The sequence below is a fragment of the Vombatus ursinus genome, unplaced genomic scaffold, assembly GCF_900497805.2.
Source record: "Vombatus ursinus unplaced genomic scaffold, bare-nosed wombat genome assembly UNPS02014802.1, whole genome shotgun sequence".
Classification (NCBI taxonomy): domain Eukaryota; kingdom Metazoa; phylum Chordata; class Mammalia; order Diprotodontia; family Vombatidae; genus Vombatus; species Vombatus ursinus.
Genome location: NW_020954580.1, coordinates 7,271,825 through 7,281,513, shown reverse-complemented (window position 1 = coordinate 7,281,513; position 9,689 = coordinate 7,271,825).

Here is a 9,689-nt window from a genome sequence, read left to right as displayed (position 1 = left end):
TTCAAAATGGAGCCTACAGATAGCATTAGTTACCAATCAAGAAAATGTATAATTTAGAACCAGATTGGTCCATGGTCTCCGATTAGTGGTCTCCAGTATAAAGTTGGCACACAGATGATGCACCTGGCTATCAACTGAGACTCTGTCCATTGGCTGGTCACCTTCATTTCCTTGGCCGCAGTAAACAGGGTCATAAATCTTTCAATTGGCAATGAGTACATCCCCAAGCAGGGCCTATAGAGATTCTATAGAAGGTATAGTTTTAGGTGTCCTCTCACCTCGCCTTTCAGCACCTTTTACCACTACCCTCACCTCTTCTGCTAGATGCCTAACTCCCTCATAATCCCCATATCTGGACAGACATCTCTCTGGTCCCCACTACAAGGTACCCTACTCAAGCGTCAACGTTTTGTCAGTATCCCAAGCCACAGTTAGGACTATAGATCTAGACAGGACCTCTGAGGTTATCTAGCTCAACATCCTCATTTTATGAATGATGAAAATGAGGCCCAGGGTAGTTAGACATGCCCTTGATCACACAGCTTATAGTTGGCAGAACCAGAATTCAAACCCAGGTCCCATGACTCAAGAGTCCATACTCTTCCACAGAGCCACCAACTCTAAGCCTTTCTATTCTACCTCCTGACCATGAACACTTTCCTGCTCTGTGTCTCATTCCCATTCAGATAGCTTGAAGAGCAGTTTTATATATTAAGGACAGGCAACTCCCCAATTCAAGGGTATCCTTGCACAATATTTGCATCTTAACTAAGGAATACTAGAGATGAAGTCTTAATATATGACTTTCTAACAGGGAAATTTCAAACACCACGACAGGCCTGAGAGGAATCTTATTTTGGTGGTGGTGAAGGAGATTTAAGGGTTCGAGGAACCCTCCAATTGCACTGAATAGACAATCGCTTGCTTTGCCTGTGTGTAATAAAGGCCTCAAGTGTCTCATTATGTTGTCTCTGTGGTTTTGTTCATTCCTATGCTAAATCTGTGGTGCCCCATCTACTCATCCAGGCAGATTTTTCTGAGGCATAAGGGATTTCTTAAGGGTCCCTTTAGCAGTTTGAGAAGGGAATTAATTCTTTCAGACCTTCTCTATTCAATGGCACATAAATCTCATCACCTTTCTCCCACTTCTGGGCGTTCCCTTAAACCAAGCCAACATATACCCTTTACCCCGCCCCCCCCAACCATCCCTTAGCCTATTAAACTGTCTTGGATCATTTAAGCAACCTCTAAAATCCCATCTCCTCCATAAAGTCTTCCTAGACTAATTGGAAAACACTTTTTTTTTTTCCCAATCCCACCCAGGCTAAACTTGAAACTACAGGAATTACCCCAACCCCACTAAGATCACAAACACTATAGAATCACAGAATCTTAGAACTGGAAGACACCTTAGAAAACACCATCCAGTCCAATCCATGTTTATTGTTGTTGTTGTTCAGTTATGTATGACTTTTCATTACTCCATTTGGGGTTTTCTTGGCAAAGATACTGGTGTGGTTTGTCATTTCCTTTTCCAGTTCATTCTACAGATGAAGAAACTGAGTCAAAAAGAGTTAAATGACTTGTCCAGGGTCACAAAGCTAGTAAGTGCCTGAGACCAGATATAAACTCACAAAGCCTGGCACTCTCTCCACTGTGCCACCAAGATGCCTCTAGTTCAATCTATACCCTCTATAACCTTCCCAAAAAACTGGTCATCCACTCTCTGTTGGCAGATTTCTAGTAAAGAGGAAATGAAAAAGCCTTTCTACTTTTGAACCTCCCTAATAGTTAAAGCTAAGTATATATTTTCCCCTACCATCAAGCTTAAATATGCCTTTCTTCACATAGGAAGATAACCTTTTTTTTTCCAAATGTCTTAGTAAAAGATTAGCATTGATTACTAATATAGCCAATTAAAATTGCTAGATAATGATTTGCATTTAAATGAACTAATGGAAATGCATAAAGTATCATAATTTTTCAGTCACCTCTAAATCCTCATCAGGATTATTTATTTATTCACATTGAATTTTTTTTCTCTTATTGGAAGATAATGCATATTCTATTCTTCCATGTCTTTTCCTTTTTTTGCACTATTTTATACAGATCTTTCAAGATTTCTTTGTGTACATCATTCTTCTCAGGATTTCATTACACGAAGGCACCAACATTTATTCAGCCATTCTGCTATTGTTAGGTCTTTAGATTGAAATGTAAAAGCCAGCTTGAAGCTTAACATCCAAGAAAAAAACAAAAACGAACAAACAAACAAAACAAAACAAACAAAAGAAAAACTAAGATTTTGGCAACTGGTCTCATCACTTCCTGGCAAATAGAGGGAGAAAAAATGAAATTATTGTCAGATTTTATATTCCTGGGCTCAAAAATTACTGCAGATAGTGACTGCAGCCATGAAATTAAAAGTCACTTGCTCCTTGGAATGAAAGCTATGGCAAACCTGGACAGCATACTAAAAAGCAGAGACATCATTTTGCTGATGAAGATATCATCAAAGCTATGGTTTTTCCAGTAACAATGTATGGCTACGAGAGTGGGACAACAAGGAAAGCTGAGTACTGAAAAAGTGATGCTTTCTAATTGTACTGGAGAGGACCTTTGGGAGTCCCTTGGACAACAAAGAGATCAAATCAATCAATACTTAAAGAAGCTAATTCGGACAATTCACTGGAAGGTCAAATACTGAAACTGAATACTTGGGCCACATAATGAGAAGATGGGACTTATTGGAAAAGACCCTGTTGTTGGGAAAGACCGAAGGCAAAAGGAAAAGGAGATGGCAGAGGATGGTTAGATAGTGTCATGGAAACGATTAACGTAAACTTGGATAGACTTCAGGAGAGTAGAAGACAGAAGGGCCTGGCATACTGTGGTTCATGGGGTCACAAAGAGTCAGACAGGACTGGATGATTCATCATCAACAACAACGGTAAAATCTTTAAGCAAGACAGAATCATCCAGTCCAACTTGAAATATCTATGCAGCCACACCATATACATATGAAGAGCTCCAGGGACAAACAATTCCTAAGGCAGTACATTCCATTTTTCAAATAGCTTTATTTATTAAGAAGATTTTACTTTCATGGAGATAAAATATGCTTTTCTCTAAATGTCCCTTCTGATCTTGGGTCTGCCTTATAAAGCAAAGCAAAACAACTATAACACTCTATTTCTCATGATAATCCATTAAATCCTCATTTTCTCAAGTCTTCTCTAGGTTAACATCTCCAGTGCCTTTAACTGGTTCTCTTGTGGTAGGAGTCCTTAACCTCGTTTGTTTACTAGACTCTTGGTACTATGGCATAGAACACTGGGCCGGGAGTCAGAAACACTCATCTTCCTGAGTTCAAATCTGGCCTCAAGAACTTATTAGCTGTGTGACTCGGGGCAAGTCACTTAACCCTCTTTGCCTCAATTTCCTCATCTGTAAAATGAGTTGGAGAAGGAAATAGTAAACAATTCTAGTATCTCTGCCAAGAAAATTCCAAATGGGGTTACAAAGAGTCAGATATGACTAAAATGACTGACCAACAACAAAGCTTATGGACAGGGTTGTTCTGGTAAATGTTCAACAACTGGTTCTCTGGGAGAAAAAAAAATACTTGACACACTTTTGAGTTTAATCTTCATTATTAACATTTTATCCACTGCTTTCTTAAGTCTAGAAATCAACACAACAATAAATCAGGCCTTGATTTATAGTATTTGCCAATTTCCAAGGTAAATGAAAATTTAACAATCAGGCTCCAGCACACCCCTGCCTATTGACCTGTTTCTCAGAACAAGATTTTTAAATGCATAAAATGTAATGTATGAGATTATAAAGAAAAATCAATTATATGTATGTAAAGAAATTTACATGATAACTTTATTGTATATTTAAAAGGATTAGCAAGTTGTAGGTAATAGACTTACAGCTTCATGTACAATCATTTTTTTTTACCATTTTGTGTTATAGAAATGTTTTTATTATTCCACAAATTAAACCTAAAATAAATAAATGTGAAAAAATATAATACAATTATCAATTTTCTTTTTAAATTTACAGACCCCTAGTTAGGAATCCCTATGACCTATGGCAGAGCTTCAAGTCTGCTCATCATTCTGACAACTCAGCTACTCTGGATATGTTCTTACTTTTCATGATCCTTCCTAAAAACATAGCACCCAGAATTTAAGATAATATTCCGTGTACGGTTCACCCAGGGCTGAACACATCAAGACTATCGTTCCTCTTCTTTCCAACACTGTGGTTGTCTTAATTCAGTTTTAAATCACGTTAGCTTTCTTGTCTGCCAAGACACTGTTAATTCACACTGAGGAGCAGGAAGGATCCTGGAATTTGTGGACAGGAGGAAAGTATAAGAAAGGAAGGGGTCAGACTGTGAAGGGCCTTAAATGCTGAACAGAGCACTTAATTTATAGTTCAACTTGGAGGTTCAGGCGAGCCACTGGAGTTTAACAAGTATTGAGTTGGGGGCATAGGGGGATGGTGTGGCATGTTAGGACCTGGACTTTAGATCACTTTGGCAAATGACGGGATGCAGGGGTGTACTGGTAAAGGCTCTTCAAACAAATGTAGGATGTGACTTAAAATTTAGCATTATTAATATTTTCTCCATCAATTCCTTAAGTCCAGATAATCAACACAATAATCAATCAAACTCTGATTTGTAGCATGTGCAAATTTTTCTGAAGTAGAAATGCTTGCACTAAACATGAATAACTGGCTCTCAGCAGCTGGTTTGAGCTGGCTCCAGCATACCCCTGAATAGAGGATATACTGGAGTGAGGATGTAACTATATGTGTTTATATGTATATACATGTATATATATATATATATATATGTACATACATACATACATACATGCATGCAACACACAGTATAAATATAAAGCAAATAAATACAAACTACTAAAATACAAAGTTTTTAGGGGGAAGGACACTTAGCCATTAAGGGGATTAGGAAAGGTTTCATATAAAAAATTGTACCTGGACTACACTGAAAAAGAAGAGAGGGAAAGAAGGCATGAAGAAGATATATGACTGATCTGAGATGAGAAGGAAGGGAGAAGTTGACAGTGAGTGGCTTCAGGTTATGTTTTATTTTTTTTTCCATATAGTAAGAGTGTGGTATTCACCTGAAAGGGTGAGGTGAAAGAATCACAGTCACATGAAAAGAAACTAGATGGTCTCATCATTCAGCTTCTTCTGCATTAGCTACACCTAATTCAGCCTGCTTGTCCACAATGATATCATTCATTGCTCCAGAAATGCACCTGTCCTTTATTTGTATAAAATATACAATAATAACTGACATTTACTTAGTACTTTATGTCTTTCAAATGTTTTTTATATCTTATTTCATTTGATCCTTTCAGTAATCCTATAAATTATTATTCCAATTCTATAGATTAGGAAACTGAGGCTAAATGACTCTCCCAGGATCACACAACTACTAAGTATTCAAAACAGGATTCAAACTCAGATCTTTTTGACTAGTGCTTTATCCATTATACCATACTGAGTCTCAGTAGAAGCCATCCATTTTACCCACTGGTGGATCTGTTCAATGTATGCTTTTTAGTCATCTGTACGTTGTCTACAAAAGTTCTATTGCACGAAAGGTAACAGAAGGTTAACATGACAGGAAAATCTTTTAGGATATTGCTGGAGACAGAGTCTGTTTTCTGAGTCAATCACAGAGAGAGATGTCATCATCAAGGAAAGTGGAAACCCTACATTTAACCCATAACATCACAGTGCCTATGGTGATTCCAGAAGAAGTAAAAATGGCACTAAAGACAGGGAAAATAGCCATATTGAATTACACCTGCATAGGCATGTATGTATATGTATATATACACATTGAGATCCCTCCTGGAAGCAATACAGTTGTGAAGGGATTTAGGAACTAATTTACAAGAGATATAAAGGGAATGGGAAATGCCAGAGGTGTGGAAAAAAATCCTGGACCTTACTATTATCCAAAAATGTTACCTGAACAACAAGAACTGCTGATCTATTTGTCTCCTATCTCAGCTATACAAAACCTTTATGGGAGCATCTCCACATGAATCGAGGCCATCTTCAATAAGGGTCTTACAAGTAGAATTTCACAAACAGTATTCAACAATGGATCGCAATATAAGACCTCATTGTGTTTTTTTTAATTATGAAAAAGTATTCAACTTGGTAGAACCAAACACCACATTTCCCATCCATACATCAAGAACATTCTGCATTCTATGGAAGATGTATGAACAGAAATACTATTCACTGAGTTCTGACAATAAACATCATATGAGGTATAAAATAGGGAGATGAAAAGGTACAATGGAAAGCAGTGTACACTAAGCATCACATAAAGGATACATACTGGCAAATTATATGGGTGTTCATGAGAAGAAGAGATCTCTTTGTGTTGATGGTCAGGGAGGATGTCTAAAGGAGGTAAGACTTGGGTAGGACTGTGAAGGGTGGATAGAATTTGAAGAGAACATTGACTTCCCATTCTTTGTAGCTGGGGAGAATATTATCAGTGAGGGAAAGGGGGAGACAAAATTCAGGGCATGTTCAGGGAAGAATGAAAGGACTAACTTAAGAGCTGATGGATTTAGTGGGTGATAAGGTAGATTGGGGCCTGGTTAGTGAAGGGTGTTGAATCTCAGACCAAGGAGTTCAGATATTATTTTATAGGTGAAAGAGAGTCAGGAATGGTTTGTAAATAGGAAATGGCCTACTTAAGGCTAAACCTGTTGGTTAATCATTCAACAAGCATTAAGTGCCTACTATGGACAATTGGGAAAAATAATTCATCAATGATATTATTATTCAAAAAAGGCAACTGAGAACATTAGTAATTATCTGCCCATGTGCCTAATCTCTCAATCGCTATAAAATCCATATGAAAAAACTGTACACATATCCAGGGCACTCTTGTTGGAATATAGAGATGAGATGTTACAAACAATAGTCCATAACAGACCACATCTTTACAGTTTCACAATTTAACCAGCAAGCATATAATAAGTACTTACTGTGTGCAAGGCACTATACAAGATCTTATTTGATCAAGAAGTCCTCCCATATGAGGCAGCTAGGTGACATAATGGATAGAACACTGTGCCTAGAGTCAGGAAGACCTGAGTTCAAATTTGACCTTAGACATTTACTAGCTGTATGACTCTGGGCAAGTTACTTACTCTCTGTATGCTTTAGTTTCCTCAACTATAACATGGGGGTAATAATAATACTTACCTCCCAGGGTTGTTGTGAGGATCAAATGAGATAATAGTGTGTGGAACATAGTAGGCACTTAATAAATACTTATTCTCCTTCCCTTCTCCCCCATCCATAGTTGTGAAAGATATACCCTTCCATTCTTCTCTAATTTATTTATGGTATGACCTTTTATATCTAGATCATTTTGTAGGTGGAACAATCCCAAGTGATTTGAGGTGACCCTAGAAGAAAAGCTGGTAAAATGAATGTGTAAATCACAGGAGTTAAAAATACAAGAAAGTGTGATGACAAGAATTGTTAGTATTTTTCATAAATAAATATGGAACCACTCACTGACAGAACAACCTCCCCATGCCCAACATCCCAGGTCAGGCCTTACCAGTATATTCTGGGTTGGATGGTTTCCATTTCCCTTCCTTTTGAGGTAAAAGTGTTCCTTCTTCCAGGTCAGATGAGAAAACAATTTGAACCAACCCCCATGTGTAGGATGGGGGGCAGATGGCAGGAAGGATAGAATGAAGAGTGAGAAATGGAGAAAAGGGATGAAAGTGATATATGATAAAGTTCCACCTATCATAGACACCACAGAATCACAAAATTTTGGAATGGGAGGGGACATCTGTGGCATCTTGTTGCAGTTGCTTCAATCATCTCTAACTCTTTGTAACCCCATTTGGGGTTTTCTTGGCAGAGATACTAAATTGTTTTGCCATTTCCTTCTCCACTGTGGCATCCGATCTGATCCAGTTATGAAAGGAGTTTTACCCATGACATAGTTGTTAAGCATTCATCCAACTTCTACTGGAAGACTCTCAAGGAAGGTGAATTCAATATCACTCAAGGCAAGACATTTCCCTTTTGGGCAGCTCTAGCTGTCAGGAAGTTGTTTTTCCCTGACATCAAGACCAAATTTTTCTCTTTGAAAGATGGTCCATATAAAATAAGTATATAGCCATATTCTGAGAAACTCAGGCTAACACCTGTGTTATCAGCCTGATATTATTATCAGCCACCCATTATTAAAGAATATTAGCTCTGGAATGCACCTTAAAAAATTATCTAGTTCTACTCCATGGCCCCTACCTACCTCCTTTAAGGATGAAGGTATTGAAGCTCAGAAAGGAAAAGTAACTTGTCAAGGTCATGTGGCTAGTATTATTGTTCAGTCATTTCAGTTGTGTCTGTCTCTCCCTGACCCTGTTTGGGGTTTTCTTGGCAAAGATACTGGAGTGGTTTGCCATTTCCTTTTCCAGCTCATTTTGCAGACTGGGGAACTGAGGCAAACAGGGTTAAGTGACTTGCCTGGGGTCACACAGCTAGTAAGTGTCTCAGGCCAGATTTGAACTCAGGAAGATGAGTCTTCCTGACCCCTGGCCCAGTACTCTATGTATTATGATTTGGTAGACCCCAAATGAGATGTCATTGTACCTCCAAGCCCCTTATGATAGCTGCCTGCTTCTCTCCATAATATTGTGAGTTCAGATTCAGGATTGTAGTGGATTAGTGGCAAGCTAAACTGTGAATCTGCTCTTCTTGGGACTGGAAAATGCCAGCTGTACCTCTGGACCAGAATCCTGATGAATGGATGGAGGAAAGTGAATGGATGGATATCTTGGGAGAGGTCATGCTACCTTCCCTGAGCTGCCTTTCTCATGTTCTTTCTAATCAGTCTCCTACTAGGGGAGGAAAAGAGGAAGGGCTGGTTCATAAACTGAACCATGGGAGAAACCCTTTCAGCCACAGAGCCAAGACCTTCCCACTGTTATGTAAAAGGGCTGCATCCGGAACAGTTCCTCAAGGGAATTCCCATGGGAGAGATTGGCCTTCAACTTTTATCACATAACTTTTCCTAAATTATGCCTTGTCCTAATCTCTTCTCAGGCCTCTCTTGTTTTTTCATCAAGAAACTTGCACTGGCCAAGAGTATCAAATCTGATTTCCCCCTTCCAACCCAGATTTAGCCCAATTCCCAGGAACCAGTTAGAACCCCATAGAATCCTACATCCCACAATAGGGTGGGGGATAGAAATGGAGTTGGGTGGGGTTTGGGAGAGGGGAACAGATGGGAAAAACACTGTTCTTCGAAAACAGAATGTACCTAAAACAATTCTTGGAAAGCATATGAGATTGAAACATCAGTCAACTTCATTTTTTTCTCCTAGTAAAATTAATACTTTCTCACAGGCTGTTCATCTGATAGATGCAACTGTCCATCTGAGTGAGAGTGAGGAGATACACATACATATGTATATATGTGTGTATATATATATCATATATATACTTACATATATGCACATAAATATGTATGTTTACACTATATATATACTTATGTGTGTATATTATGTGCATATACTTACAAATATGAGTGTGTGTGTGTGTGTGTGTGTGTGTGTGTGTGTATGTATGTAAAAGAAAATTTT